Raw genomic sequence first — 16461 nt, forward strand, 5'->3', positions numbered from 1 at the left:
ATTCCCCCTCCTCACTCCTTGGGATCATTGTTCTTTGCTCGTTGCCTTCAGCAGAGAAACAAACTGCGGATTGAGACACAAAGCCCAGGGGGTGAGGTTTAATCTCCGCACCGTGTGAAGAATGGGCGGTGCGTGAATTTTCCAGGAATTGTCCCACAGATAACCTGGAAAACTGCTGTGGTCGAGGAGAGAGATTTCCTGATGGAACCTGATCGTAACAGAAATAAAGGGAGAAATAAAGAGGCGGATAAAATGCAGCAAGAAGCCCAGAGTTTGGACATTGTGGTTCAGGCTGGTGAACAGGAATCTGAAATCACCAACAATTTCAACAGATAAACAGAGTTTCAGAATGGGACACACACAAGGGCAATCTTTCAATGTTTGCAATCACGGGAAGTAATATTGACTCCCGAGGTGGTTCTGCTCCGTGACGGTGATGTTGGGGACATTCTGTGTAAATGTAGTGGTTCTGTGACTGGACCAATAATCCAGGGAACAGGAGTTCAAATCCCACCCGGGCACTTTTGAGAATTTAGAATTCAGTTTACAAACTCTGGAAATAAAAACCTGGGATCAGTAAAAGTGACCATGAAGCCGTCGGATTGTCGTAAAAACCCAACTGGTTCTGTAATGTCCTTTAGGGAAGGAAACCTGCCTCCGGACCCGGTCCGGGCCCACATGTGACTCCAGTCCCACACCAAGGTGGTTGACTATTAATCACCCTCTGAAATGGCCGAGCGAGACACTCAGTTTGTATCAAACCCGCTCCCAGCGGATCAAGAATGCGCCTCCCACCTTCTCAGGGCCACTGGGGATGGGCAATAAATGCCGGCCGTGTCAGCGACGCCCACATCCCCAGAATGCATTTTAAAATCGGTCTGGGGAGGTTATTTATTGTTAATTCGGTTCCACCTTTCTCAGTGTTTGTGTCTGTAAAACTGTCGGTAAATTGGAGAAAGAGAAAGATGGAAAGGCCTCAGTCAAGAAGGTTTAGATTTTGTCCCAAACTTCTGATTGGTGTTTCTGATCGAGGGAAAGGAGCGAGACAGCGAGTAAAATCACCGAGATAGGAAGCTGCCTTGGGACTTCAAACATTCGCTTTTTCCTGTGTTACACATTACACAGAATGTACAGCACTGAAAACAGGCCATTCGGCCCAACCGCTCCATGTCGGTGTTTATGGTCCACTCAGCCTCCTCCCACCCCTCTTCATCTCACCCTGTCACCATATCCTTCTATTCCTTTCTCCCTCATGTGTTTATCAAGCTTCCCCCACACCCGAGGCTGGGCGGGACGGAGGGAGCGGGGCGGTGGGACGGAGGGAGCAGGGTGAGGCCCGGGCGGTGGGGGGTGGGACGGAGGGAGCGGGGTGAGGCCGGGGCGGTGGGCGGTGGGACGGAGGGAGCGGGGTGAGGCCGGGGCGGTGGGGGGTGGGACGGAGGGAGCGGGGTGAGGCCCGGGCGGTGGGGGGTGGGATGGAGGGAGCGGGGTGAGGCCCGGGCGGTGGGGGGTGGGACGGAGGGAGCGGGGTGAGGCCCGGGCGGTGGGGGGTGGGACGGAGGGAACGGGGTGAGGCCCGGGCGGTGGGGGGTGGGACGGAGGGAGCGGGGTGAGGCCCGGGCGGTGGGACGGAGGGAGTGGGGTGAGGCCCGGGCGGTGGGGGGTGGGACGGAGGGAGCGGGGTGAGGCCCGGGCGGTGGGGGGTGGGACGGAGGGAGCGGGGTGAGGCCCGGGCGGTGGGACGGAGGGAGTGGGGTGAGGCCCGGGCGGTGGGGGGTGGGACGGAGGGAGCGGGGTGAGGCCCGGGCGGTGGGGGGTGGGACGGAGGGAGAGGAGTGAGGCCCGGGCGGTGGGGGGTGGGACGGAGGGTGGGGGGTGAGGCCCGAGCGGGGTGGGGGGAGACTCAGATTCAAAATCACCCCTAAAAAAAAAACAAAGAATGACGTCACAGGAGAGCAGGCAGGTGATTGGTTGGTGAGAATTACAGGTTTTCGCTGCTTTCTAAGTTGGGAAGGGTTTACATTAAGAGCTGAGAAACTGTAACTTGCTAATACTTATTCAATTAATAACTTAAAACATAAAATAATTAAACAAAACTAAAATATCGATTGAGTCAAAGATTGAACTAATTAATAAATAAAACAAGGTTAGAGATACAGGGCAGGGCAGGTGTTGTTTTGTGGGAGTTGGTGGAGAGCATCGCGATCCCGAGCAAACACATCTGCAGTAAGTGTCTGCCGCTCGAGGAACTTTGGCTTAGAGTTATTGAGCTGGAGTACGAGCTGCAGACATTGCGCTGCATCAGGGAGGGGGAGAGTTACCTGGACACTTTGATCCAGGAGGCAGTCACACCTAAAGGTTCAATAGTACTTTAGAGTTAATCACGGAGGGTGTGACTGTGAGTGAGGGACTGTGAGTGAGGAAGGTCTGGGGGTCGAAGATGCAGTGATGGAGGAGCCTCAGCCCTTGACCCTGTCCAACAGGTACGAGGTACTTGCTCCCTGTATGGATGAGGAAAAGGACTGTAGGGAGGATGGGCAAACTGACCACAGCACCGTGGTCCAGGGGGCCATCCCAGTGTCTACAGCTCGAGGAACTTCGGCTCAGAGTTGTTGAGCTGGATGATACACTTAGGACTGTTCGGCAGCAGTGGAGCGGTGGAGGGGGAGTGGGTCACCTCCGGGATACGCAGGAGCAGAATTTTGATAATGGCGGCCATTACAGGAAAAGTCGGCGGCCATTGCGCTCCGCAGCGTGGCCGCCGCTTACGGTGTTGAAGCCGGAAGGAAAGGGGCAATTTCAGTCCCAAAGTGTCTGCACAGGGATATCGATAGACTGAGTGAGTGGGCAGTAAGGTGGCAGATGGAGTATAATGTAGGGACATGTGAGGTTATTCACTTTGGTAGGAAGAATAAAAAAACATCATAGTTTTTGAATGGTGAGAAATGTTTAAAAGTTAGTGTTCAGAGAGATTTGAGGGTCCTTGTGCAAGAAACACAGAAAGTTAGCATGCAGGTACAGCAAGCAATAAGGAAGGCAAATGGCATGTTGTCCTTTATTGCAAGGGGGTTAGAGTATAAGAACATAAAAACATAAGAAATAGGAGCAGGAGTAGGCCATTTGGCCCCTCGAGCCTGCTCCACTATTTAATAAGATCATGGCTGATCTGATCTTGTGCTCAACTCTACTTCCCTGCCCGCTCCCCATAATGCTTCACTCCCTTATCAGTCAAAACTCTGTCTATCTCCACCTTAAATATATTCAATGACCCAGCCTCCACAGCTCTCTGGGGCAGAGAATTCCACAGATTTACGATACTCTGAGAGGAGAAATTCCTCCTCATTTCAGTTCTAAATGGGCGATCCCTTATTCTGAAACTATGCCCCCTAGTTCTAGATTCCGCCACAAGTGGAAACATCCTCTCTGCATCCACCTTGTCGAGGCCCCTCAGTATCTTATATGTTTCAATAAGATCACCTCTCTCTTCTAAACTCCAGTAAGTATAGGCCCAACCTGCTCAACCTTTCTTCATAAGCTAACCCTCAGCTCAGGAATCAACCCAGTGAACCTTCTCTGAACTGCCTCTAATGAAAGTATATCCCTCCTTAAATAAGGAGACCAAAACTGTACGCAGTACTCTAGGTGTGGTCTCACCAATACCCTGTACAGTTGTAGCAGGACTTCCCTGCTTTTACACTCCATCCCCTTTGCATAATAAAGGCCAATATTCCATTTGCCTTCCTGATTACTTGCTGAACCTGCATACTAACTTTTGGTGTTTCATGCACATCAGCATCATCATAGGCAATCCCCCGAAAGTGAGGAAGCCTTGCTTCCACTCTAAAAGTGAGTTCTCAGCTAACAATACAGTCCAATACAGGAATTACAGTCTCTGTCACAGGTGGGGCAGACAGTGGTTGAAGGAAAGGGTGGGTGGGGAGTCTGGTTTACCGCATGCTCCTTCCGCTGCGTGTGCTTGGTTTCTGCATGCTCTCGGCGATGAGACTCGAGGTGCTCAGTGCCCTCCTGGATGCTCTTTCTCCACTTAGGGTGTTCTTGGGCTAGGGATTCCGAGGTGCCGGTGGGGATGTTGCACTTTATCAAGGAGGCTTTGAGGGTGTCCTTGAAACGTTTCCTCTGTCCATCTGTGGCTCGCTTGTTGTGTAGGAGTTCCGAGTAGAGCACTTGCTGTGGGAGTCATGTGTCAGGCATGCAGAAGATGTGGCCCGCCCAATGGAGCTGGTCGAGTGTGGTCAGTGCTTCAATGCTGGGGATGTTAGCCTGAGCGAGAACACTGACATTGGTGTGTCTATCCTCCCAGTGGATTTGCAGGATCTTGCAGAGGCAGCGCTTTGACGTGCTACCGTATGTGGTCCACATCTCTGAGCCATATAGGAGGTCTTGTAGACGATAAGCTGGGTGCCAGATTTGAGGTCCTGGTCTTCAAACACTCTCTTCCTCAGCCTTCATACACAATGACCCCCACGTCCCTCTGTACTGTAGCATTTTGTAATCTCTCTTCATTTAAATAATAATTTTCTTCTTTATTTTTCCTGCCAATGTGGATAACCTCGCACTTTCCCACGTTATACTCCACCTGCTAATAGTTTGACCCTTAACCTGTCTTTATCCCTTTGCAGATTCTTTGTCTAAGAGTAAGGGGCGCCGAAATTCAGCAGCGCAAGAAAGCTGGCGCATCGGTGAGTTTTTCTCTGTACTTCCCGCGCGGATCCATGATGTGGTCGGGAGAGCGATTGTCAGGACTTTGAATTTTCAAAGTCCCAGAGGAAATGTGTCATAGTGGGGACGGGCCATAGACTCAAAGGCAGGCTGGGTGCCTGAATGTGGGTCGGACTGGGACTCCACCGCTGTCAATCAGCGATGGAATAGTGGTGATGTCACAGCGTGTGTGCGTCACCGCGCTCTCTCTCCTCCGTTAAAGGGGAGCGAATCAGTCATTCTAGATCGTTAGCCACTGGGCCACCAGGGAGGGTTTCCGCCGGGCCAGCGGCCTGGCTCCCAAGAGGCAGTGCCAGGCTGCCCGTCGGAAAATCAGCCGTCAAAAATAAATACATGGCGGCCGCGGCAGTGGGCCTCCCCTTCAAGGTCCGCCACACTGTCGGGCCGCACTCAGCGCGGAGAAGGTGCACCAACAGAAAGCTGTTGGGGACACCATGCGGCAGGCGACCAGCTTTCGGCCTGAATTTAGCTCGGGTAATTTTTAAGCTGAGGTAAAGCGGCAGTGCACATGAGGTGCTTGCGATGGTCATCAGGATCGGGTGGAATCGGGACCAAGCCGAAAAATCCCCGACCTGAATTTGGGTCGTGTCAGCCATTTGACGACAATGCAGCAGCCACGTGATTCCGCCGAATGGCCGCCACAAACGGAGAGTAACGGGTCTCCGAGACCCTGAATTTAGGCCCCAGGAAGTCTTGCTACAATTGTATAAGACCTTGGTGAGACCACACCAGGCGCACTGTGCACAGTTTTGGTCTCCTTATCGACGGTAGGATATACTTGCCTTGGAGACGATGCAATGGAGGTTCATTCCCGGGATGAGAGGGCTGTCTTATGATGACAGAATGTGCAGAATGGGCCAGTACTCTCTGGAGTTTAGAAGAATGTGAGGTGATCTCATTGAAACATAAAGGATTCTGATATAAAATATAAATTATATCCAATGCTGAGATAGATTTTTGGAGTAATTTGGGAATTCAAGGGATGTAGGGTTTGGGCGGGTAAGTGGAGTTGTGGTCAATGATCATCCATGATCTTATTGAATTGTGAAGCAGGCTCGAGGGGATGTATGTTCCTATTCCTTATGTTCTTATGTTCTCAGTTCTGACTCTCCGACAGTGCAGCACTCCCTCAGTTGCTTAAGGCTCAGAAATGTCCTGCGCTTGTGATCTATTAGCTCTTGGATTTCCTGATCATTCTTATCAACCAGTCCTGTTGTTTACTGGCTGAGTGACTGAGCGTCTCTTTGCAGGGACTGGTTATGGAGGCAGGCCACATTGTCCGCATGCCAGACATGAGACTCCCAAAGCAAGCGCTCTACTCGGAACTCCTTCACTGCAAACGAGCCAAAGGTGGGCAGAGGAAACGTTACAAGGACACCCTCAAAGCCACTCTGATAAAGTGCAACATCCCCACTGACACCCGGGAGTCCTTGGCCAAAGACCACCCTAAGTGGAGGAAGTGCATCCGGGAGGACGCTGAGCACCTCGAGTCTCATCACCGAGAGCATGAAGAAATCAAGCGCAGGCAGCAGAAACAGCATGCGGCAAACCTGCCCCACCCTTCTTTACCCTCAACGACTATCTGTCCCACCTGTGACAGGGACTGTGGTTCTCGTATTGGACTGTTCAGCCACCTAAGGACTCATTTTTAAGAGTGGAAGCAAGTCTTCCTCGATTCCAAGGGACTGCCGATGATGATGATGACTCCCTCAGTACTGCCACTCCAACATGGCTGCCTCCAGAACTGGCTCCTCCCCTTCCTGTCCGGGGTCATGGGGTCAGGTAACTCAATCTCCCAGAGTGCAGTGCAGCCCGAGCTGGTGAGGCAGTGTTTCTCCGCTGCACTGCATTGTGGGAAAGAGGGGCCGCCATCGCCACCTCCGTTCAAACTGGCTTCTGGAATCCGAAAACCCGCCGCCCGAAACCGCCCCGCCCCCCCCCCCACCGGGCACCGGAAGAGAAAGAGGCCGCGGGGGGGAGGGTCAGAGAAAGTGGCCGTGGGGGGGGGGCGGTCAGACCATGGGGAGGGTCAGAGAAAGAGGTCACAGGTGAGGAAGGTTGGGGGGCGGTCAGACCACAGGGGAGGAGCAGAGAAAGATGACACGGGGGAGGGGGTTGTGGCAGAGAAAGAGGACACAGAGGAGTGAGGGTCGGCGCGGTTCCTGGAACCCACAGCCTGGCCGCCGGGAACCCCCACCATTACAATAATGTACACACTTTAACAGCTCTTTTTATAGTGAGCGGCGGGACATTAATTGGATCAGTTGCTGATGCAGTCAGGATAAAATAGTCTGATTAATACAAGTATTATATTCTGCAAATACAACAAGCTTTGGGAGCAGAAGGGGAGAAAATTGCTGCAATTAAATCAATTCCCAATTGCAGATAAACTGGGATGATCCTGTGCATGATCCAAACGGTTAGATTAACTCCAGCTGGTTCCGATTGACGGACGGAGTTTGAGATAATAAAGTTTCATCAGGGAACGATTCCATTCCTCAGAGTCAGCCGTGGCTCAGTGGGCAGCACTCTCACCTCTGAGTCAGAAGGGCGTGCGTTCAAGTTCCACTCCAGAGTCTTGAGCACAAAATCCAGGCTGACTCTCCTTGTGCAGAACTGAGGGAGAGCTGCACTGTCAGAGTGGCGTTACTGAGGGAGTGCTGCAATTTTGGAGGGGCAGTACTGAAGGAGTGCTGCACTGTCGGAGGGGCAGTACTGAGGGATGGCTGCACTGTCAGAGGGGCAGTACTGAGGGAGTGCTGCACTGTTGGAGGGGCAGTACTGAGGGAGTGCTGAACTGTTGGAGGAACAGCACTGAAGGAGTGCTGCATTGTCGGAGGGGCAGTACTGAGGGAGTGCTGCATTAATGGAGGGGCAGTACTGAGGGAGAGTTGCACTGTCTGAGGGGCAGGGCTGAGGGAGAGGTGCATTGTCAGAGGGTCAATATGGAGGGAGCACTTCACTGTCTGTGGGGCTGTACTAAGGCAGTGATACACTGTTGGCGGGGCCATACTAAGGGAGTGCCGCACTGCTGGAGGGGCATCTGCGATGGTGGGTGTTATGTCTCAAAAAAAGCAATGTGACTGTGGACTTGAGTAAGTGTAACCTTAGTCTCTTTATTCTGACTCCAGAGTGCCGGCACAGCATGGGAGGCCTGCTTATATGCAGTGCTCCCAAGGGATGCTAGGATCCCTTGGGACTCCAACAGATGCACCCTCTGGTGGGGGCAGAATGCTGGTTACAAGGTGTTGCATACATAACATCACTCCTCCCCCGCCCCCGCCTCCCCCGCCCCCCAAAATCAATGGTACACTTATTTACAGAGTGAAACGATCTGGGGCTTTTCAATCTCTTGTCGATCGTCTCGATACAAACACAGGTGTGGGCAAGTTGGTTGGGTCTTCGCTGGGCTGCTTCGCAGCTGGCCTTGCTGGACTGCTGGGAATGATGGGTTCAGCTTCGTGGTCAACCGTGATGTCGGTTGCCATTTGTGTGTGTATGGGAGGGTCGAAGTTGGTGGTGTCCTCTTCAGGTTGCTTGTGGCTGTCTGTGAATGGCAGTTTGGTTTGGTCCAAATTCTTTCTGAAAGTTATTCCATTTGCAAGTTTGACCTGAAACACCCTTCTCCCTTCTTTGGCTACGACAGTGCCAACAAGCCATTTTGGACCATGTCCATAATTGAATACAAATACAGGGTCATTGACTTCAATATCACGTGACAAAATTGCGCGATCATGGTACATGCTTTGTTGATGTTGCCTGCCCTCGACATGATCATGGAGATCAGGGTGGACTAGAGAGAGCCTTGTTTTGAGTGTCCTTTTCATGAGCAGTTCGGCAGGGGGAACCCCGGTGAGCGAGTGGGGTCTTGTTCGGTAGCTGAGCAGGACTCGGGACAGGCGGGTCTGCAGGGAGCCTTCCAACATACGTTTCAAGCTTTGCTTGAAGATTTGTACTGCCCATTCTGCCTGGCCGTTAGATGCGGGTTTGAATGGGCCAGATGTGACGTGCTTGATCCCATTGCGGGTCATGAATTCCTTGATTCAGCGCTGGTGAAGCACGGCCCATTGTCGCTGACAAGGACATCAGGCAGGCCGTGCGTGGCAAACATGGCTCGTAGCTTTCGATGGTGGCAGTGGACGGGCTTACAGACGTTATTGCACACTCAATCCATTTTGAATAAGCATCCACAACAACCAAAAACATTTTGCTTAGAACTGGGCCAGTGAAGTCAACATGGATCCTCGACCACGGTTTGGAGGGCCATGACCACAAGCTTAGCGGTGCCTCCCTGGGTTCATTGCTCAGTTGAGAGCAAGTGTTGCATTGGCGCACGCAAGACTCCAAATATGCCGGGCCACCACACGTGGAATCTGGCTATAGCTTTCATCATCACTATGCCTGGGTGTGTACTGTGTAGGTCACGAATGAACGTTTCCCTGCCTTTCTTAGGCAAAACCACGCGATTACCCCACAAAAGACAGTCCGCCTGTCTGGACATTTCGTCCTTGCGCCGCTGGAATGGCTTGATCTCTTCATGCATCTCTGCTGGGACACTGGACCAGCTTCCATGGAGGATACAGTTTTTTACAAGGGGCAGTAAAGGATCCAGACTGGTCCAGGTCCTGATCTGGTGGGCTGTAACAGGTGACTTTTCGTTTTCAAAATGCGTCCATCACCAAGAGCAAGTCTGCAGGCTGTGCCATTTCTACCCCGGTGGTGGGAAATGGTAGCCAACTGAGAGCATCAGCGCAGTTCTCTGTGCCTGGCCTGTGGCAAATTACATTGTTATATGCAGACAGCGTGAGCGCCCATCTTTGGATGCGAGCAGAGGCATTGGTATTAATATCTTTGCTCTCTGAGAATAGCGATATGAGTGACTTATGGTCAGTTTCTAACTCGAACTTAAGCCCAAACAGATACTGTTGCATTTTCTTCACTCCGTAAACGCATGCCAGAGCTTCTTTTTCAATCATGCTGAAGGCCCTTTTGGCCTTGGACAAACTCCTGGATGCATAAGCGACCGGTTGCAATGTTCCCGATTCGTTTGCTTGTTGTAACACAAACCCGACCGCATCTGAAGACGCATCGCAAGCTAGCACTAAACGTTGACATGGGTCATACAGAACAAGCAGTTTGTTGGAACATAACAGATTTCGGGCTTTCTCAAAAGCAGTCTCTTGTGATTTCCCTCATACCCAGTCATCTCCCTTGCGCAGCAACACATGTAGGGGTTCTAGCAAGGTGCTTAACCCAGGTAGGAAATTACCAAAATAATTGAGGAGTCCCAGGAACGACCACAGCTCCATCATGTTCTGTGGTCTCAGCGCGTTCTTGATGGCCTCCGTCTTGGCGTCGGTGGGTCTGATGCCATCTGCCACGATTCTTCTCCCTAAGAACTCGACCTCTGGCGCCAGGAAAACACACTTAGAGCGTTTCAACCTGAGTCCCACATGATCTAGCCGACTTAGAACCTCTTCCAGGTTCTGCAAGTGTTCGATAGTGTCCCGACTTGTGATCAATATGTCGTCCTGGAAAACCATGGTGCACGGAACTGACATTAGCAGACTCTCCATGTTCCTTTGAACAATTGCCGCGGCCGATCGAATCCCAAACAGGCATCTATTGTAGATGAACAGATCTTTGTGCATGTTGATGCAGGTGAGGCCTTTCGAAGATTCCACCAGCTCCTGCGTCATGTAGGCCGAGGTCAGGTCCAACTTGGTGAACGTCTTCCCTCCTGCCAGCATCGCAAATAGGTCGTCTACCTTGGGTAGCAGGTTCTGGTCCTGCAGTGAAAAACGATTTATCGTTACATTATAGTCCCCACAAATTCTGACCGTGCCATCGCCCTTGAGAACTGGAACAATTAGACTGACCCATTCATTGAACTCAACTGGTGCGATGGTGCCCTCATGTTGCAGCCTGTCCAGTTCGATCTCCACTTTCTCTCACATTGTGTATGGCACTGCACGTGATGGATGAGTTGTGTACCAGGAACCAAGTGGATCTGCACCTTCGTCCCAGAGAAATTTCCGATGCCTGGCTCAAACAACGACGGGCACTTGCTCAAAACCAGGGCACATGAGGCGTAGTCGATGGATGAAAGCGCTCGGATGTCATCCCAGTTCCAGCGGATTTTTCCCAACCAGCTTCTGCCGAACAGTGTGGGGCCATCTCCTGGTACTATCCAGAGTGGTAGTTCGTACACCGCTCCATCATAGGAGACTTTTACTGCTGCACTGCCAATTACGGGGATCAGATCTTTAGTGTAAATTCTCAGCTTGGTATGAATTGGGCTTAGCTTGGGCCTCTGTGCTTTGTTTCAACACAACCTCTCAAAGGCCTTTTTGCTCATGATAGACTGACTCGCACCCGTGTCCCATTTCATGGATACTGGAATTCCATTCAGTTCAACTTTTAATATGATCGGTGGACATTTCATGGTGAAGGTGTGTACCCCGTACAGTTCTGTCTCCTCGGTTTGAGTCTCCAGCTCAGTTTGATCTGCCATGGATCGGTCTTCCTCTGCAACGTGGTGGTTTGCAGGATTTGGAGCTCATCTGCACATTCGCTGGAGGTGTCCCATTGTTCCACAGCCTTTGCACGCATAGTGTTTGAAGTGGCATTGATGGACTCGATGATCACCTGCGCAGTGCAAACAAGGTGTTGATTGCCTCGCATTCACTCTTGATAGCGGACCCTGAGTCATCTGAGGTCGTGCAGCTGCAGGCATGTACATTCTGCCATATGCATTCCTGCCTGAAAACGACGTTACTTTGTGTACAGTACTTGCCGATGCATCTTTATCCTGCAAAATTTGTTTGGTGTTATCGCTGGTGGACATAAATGTCTGGGCTATCGTTATGGCTTTGCTCAGGTTCAGTGTTTGAACAGTCAATAGATTACGAAGGATAATCTCATGGCCAATGCCAAGCACAAAAAAGTCTCTCAGCATTTACTCCAGGAATCCATCGAATTCGCAATGTCCTGAAAGGCGCCTAAGTTCAGCGACGTAGCTCGCCACTTCCTGGCTTTCAGACCATTGACATGTATAAAATCGATACCTTGCCATCAGAATGCTCTCCTTCAGATTTAGTTGCTCCCGCACCAGTGTACACAGTTCTTCATACGATTTGGTTGTTGGTTTCACCGGAGCAAGAAGATTCTTCATGAGGCCATAGGTTGTTGCCCCGCAGACCCACAGAGAGGATCGCCCTTCATTTGGCAGCATTCTCATTCCCTTCCAGTTCATTGGCCATGAAGTATTGGTTGAGTTGCTCCACGAAGACTTCCCAATCATCACCTTCTGAGAATTTCTCCAGGATACCAACAGTTCTCTGGATTTTTGCGTGATGGTTCATTATCTAATACTTGTCACCAGTTGTTATGTCTCAAAGCAATGTAACTGAGTACTGTAGACTTAAGTAAGTGTCACCTTAGTGTTTTTATTCTGACTCCAGAGTGCTGGCACAGCATGGGAGACCTGCTTATATGCAGTGTTCCCAAGGGATGCTGGGATCCCTTGGAACTCCAACAGATGCGCCCTCTGGTGGTGGTAGAATGCTGGTTACAAGGTGTTGCATACATAACAGTGGGGACCTCAGAAAGTGTCCTTCTGGCAAAATATATTTGCATTCGTTTTTGCACTCGTGCTGGGCTCCACCATCATTGAGAATGTGGTTCTTTATGGAGCCTCATCCTCCCATAAGTTATTTAATGGTCTACCACTACTCACGACTGGATGTGGCAGGATTGCAAAGCTTTTATCTGATCCGTTAGTTGTGGGATCGCTTAGCCTTTTCTATAGCATGCTGCTTCCGCTGTTTATCATGCATGTAGTCCTGTGTTGCAGCCTCCCCAGGTTGGCACCTCATTTTCAGGTACGCCTGGTGCTGCTCCTGGCATGCTCTTCTACACTCCTCAATGAACCAGGTTTGATCCCCTGGCTTGATGGTAACGGTAGAGTGAGGGATATGCCGGGCCATGAGGTTGCAGATTGTGGTGGAATACAATGCTGCTGCTGCTGATGGCCCACAGCGCCCCCTAGATGCCCAGTTTTGAGCTGCTAGATCGGTTCTGAATCTGTCCCATTTAGCACAGTGTTTGTGTCACACAACACGATGGATGGTGCCTTCAGTGTGAAGACGGGACTTGGTCTCCACAAGGACTGTGCGGTGATCACTCCGACCAATACTGTCATGGACAGACGCATCTGTCATAGGCTGGACTGTTATTATAATATAGACAAGCGGTCTTCGCCGTTTTTGTGTTAATAGTTCCTGGTGATGGTAATCGGATCTCTGTCATGTTCCAGTAATATATCAGTCCTGATTAAGCAGAAATGAGTTAAATAATCTCCAATTATTGCCCCTTAATTGTCTCAGTGCCGACACATTAAGAACAGATTCAGCCCAGTGACTTTATGTGAATACAAATCGCCTGAATGTACACCGGCTGAATGCTAATCGAAACCCAGCTCCCATTAAACAACACCTGTGCCTCAAGTACATTTTAGTGCCATCCCATAATGAGCCTGCTCTCACTGTGTTTCTGGCCCCATGTCCACTGTCAGTGGGTGAAGCCGCCACAGGCGATCAGCCCGAAAGGCCTCAGTCTAGAAAGTGCAGCCAGAATTTGGAGCCCCGGGATTGTCTCAAACACCGACTCCCTTTTTAATGTTGGGACATTCAGAGACTCTTTGTTCGACACCAATCCCAGTAAAGTTTTACTCTGCACCAATCGGGGTGTTTGAGAACAGATCCAGCCCATGATATACAGGGCAGGAAAGAATTAGAGCTTAAAGACCAATAAATTAACTTCGCAGCAAATAATCGGCAGTAATGAGCTCGAGTGATTAGCATCGATTGTGGCCAGCAGCTGAATTATTAATGCTGGGAAATTATATCCACAGCTCTTCATTGGAATAAAATATCTCCAGTTATTGGTGGATTTTAGCAGCTTCGTTACATTGGAACTGGAGACTTACCCTGACTATTCCCATTCACCCTGACTACTGCCCCTCCTAACCTGACTATTCCCATTCACCCTGACTACTGCCCCTCCTAAACTGACTATTCCCATTCACCCTGACTACTGCCCCTCCTAAACTGACTATTCCCATTCACCTTGACTACATTTGGATTTTAAAATCACTAACTGTTTTGCAGCGATGGGGAAATTCTGCTGAAGATTGTTTCGAAATGTCTCCTGTCTGTTCCAGGCCCTGTACAGCTCGATTCCAATGTTACAATCTCACTAGTTTTACATTACACCGACATAACGTGAATTTAATCAGCATCACAGCAAACTGCAGAGTAAAAGAGGAATGAGCTGGGCAGGAAGCGATATCGAAAGCTGTCTGTGGATCATCAATACAAGGGATTATAGGCCCAGAATATTAATCCTCAAAATAATTAAATCCTGTTCACTCTTAATAAATATCCATCATTTCCTGCAAATTAATGTAATTCCTTATGAAAATGACTGATCTAATCCCCCTCCAATATCTAATCCTTTCTGATATCACCATTATAAAAACCTGTTCCTCTTTCCACAAATAGAAATCTCAGTAATAGGTTCAGTCTCGAAGGCCCCAATCTTTGCTCCTTCTGTCTCCTGTCTGGGCTCAGATGCTGCAATGTGGTTTCTGTTTCATTTCTCCTGGTATTTGTCAAAGAAAGATTTCTTCCCTCACTAAACTAATGATGTGCCTGAGATCAGATAGCTCCAGCATTCAAACCTAGCGACCTTTCCCCCATATCCACCTCACATCACAGCGGCTCCCACACTTTCTCACTTTACTCATCGCTGGTACAGGATAATAAGCAGCAAAAATCCCAACGCCAATCCAAACTGAACCCCAACCCCAATCCCAGCCCCAACCCCAATAATAATATAATCCCTGCAAGGTCCACACCCATTAGTTCAAGGGTCAGTCTGATGGACACCAATCGGAACAGGGGTCAAGGGTCAGTGGGATGGACACTAGTCGGCACAGGATCAAGCATCAGTCTAATGGGGACCACATGGCACAGGGGTCAAAGGTCAGCCCGATGGACACCTGGGGTCAGTAGAGGGGTCAAGGATCAGTCTGATGGACACCACTCATTTCAAGAGTCAGTCTGATGGACACAACGCAGTCAAAGGGTACAAGGGTCAGTCTGATTGACACCAGGGTCGGTCAAGTTGATTGGACGGGGAATTGTTGAAAGGGAAGTTGTTGTTATGTCACGGTTTAATAACGGGAGTGAAATAAAATTGAAATCCAGAGAATAGAAGCAGATGGGAATCTCAATAAACCGTCAGATTGCAAACACTGAAATCTCTGATCCTTTGTGTGTAGAAAGCTCTTTATATAATAATCCCAGGGTCTCGAGGAATTAAACTGACATTGTCCCAGCCCAGCCACATTTCATTCTTCAATCTCCACACTGACCACATTTCCTCATTCAATGCAACAGCGAAAACATAATTTCAACCAACAGCTCAGTGTCAGGCATGGCTCAGTGGACAGCACTCTCGCCTCTGGATCAGAAGGTCCCACTCCAGAGATTTGAGCCCATAATCTAGGTTGACACTTCCAGTGTAGTACTGAGGGAGTGCTGCACTGTTGGAGAGGCAGTCATGAGGGAGAGCTGCACTGTCGGAGGGGCAGTGCTGAGCGAGTGCTGTACTGTCAGAGGAGCAGTACTGAGGAAGCTCTACACTGTCGGAGGGATAGTACTGAGGGAGCGCTGCACTGTCGGGGGGGCAGTACTGATGGAGTGCTGCACTGTCAGAGGGACAGTACTGAGGGAGTGCTGCCCTGTTGGAGGGGCGATACTGAGTGAGTGCTGCACTATTGGAGGTGCTGTCTTTCAGATAAAACTTTAAACCAAGGTCCCGTCTCCCCTATCAGGTGGACCAAAACACTATATTGAACTAGTTCGAGCAAGAACCAATATTTATCACCAAGCAGTTTATCTGATCATAATCACATTGATGTTTTTGGGAGCTTGCTGTGCACAAATTGGCTGCCACGGTTCCTACATTACAACAGTGACTACACTTCAAAATGTACTTCATTGGCTGTAAAGTGCTTTCGGATGGCCTGAGGTGGTGAAATGAGCTTTAGAAATGCAAGTCAGTTTTTCTCTCTTGCTTTCTTTCTTCCTTCTTTCTATCTTTCTTTCTGTCTCATCGTGATCTTCAGGCTGTATTCAGACAACCAGTGATCACACTTTATATTCTGCTCACTCTCCAGCCTCACTGCTTAACTCTGCTAACTCTTTACAACCTCATAAACATCTTCATTCTTCATCTAAATCCACAGATAGAGACATTAAAATGTCCCAGTCCATCAGCCCAGTGACTGAACCAGCATTGCACCGTTTATGTCGCTCATTGTCATCATCATCATAGGCAGTCCCTCGGAATCGAGGAAGACTTGCTTCTACTCCTGAAGTGAGTTCTTTGGTGGCTGAAAAGTCCAATACGAGAGCCACAGACTCTGTCACAGGTGGGACAGATAGTCGTTGAGGGAAGGGGTGGGTGGGACTGGTTTGCCACACGTTCTTGCCGCTGCCTGCGCTTGATTACTGTATGCTCTCGTCGTTGAGACTCGAGGTGCTCAGCGCCCTATCAGATGCACTTCCTCCACTTAGAGCAGTCTTGGGCCAGGGACTCCCAGGAGTCAGTGGGGATGTTGCACTTTATCAGGGAGGCTTTGAGGGTGTTCTT

This window comes from Pristiophorus japonicus, chromosome 7 (genome assembly GCF_044704955.1).
Source record: "Pristiophorus japonicus isolate sPriJap1 chromosome 7, sPriJap1.hap1, whole genome shotgun sequence".
In the NCBI taxonomy this organism is placed as follows: domain Eukaryota; kingdom Metazoa; phylum Chordata; class Chondrichthyes; family Pristiophoridae; genus Pristiophorus; species Pristiophorus japonicus.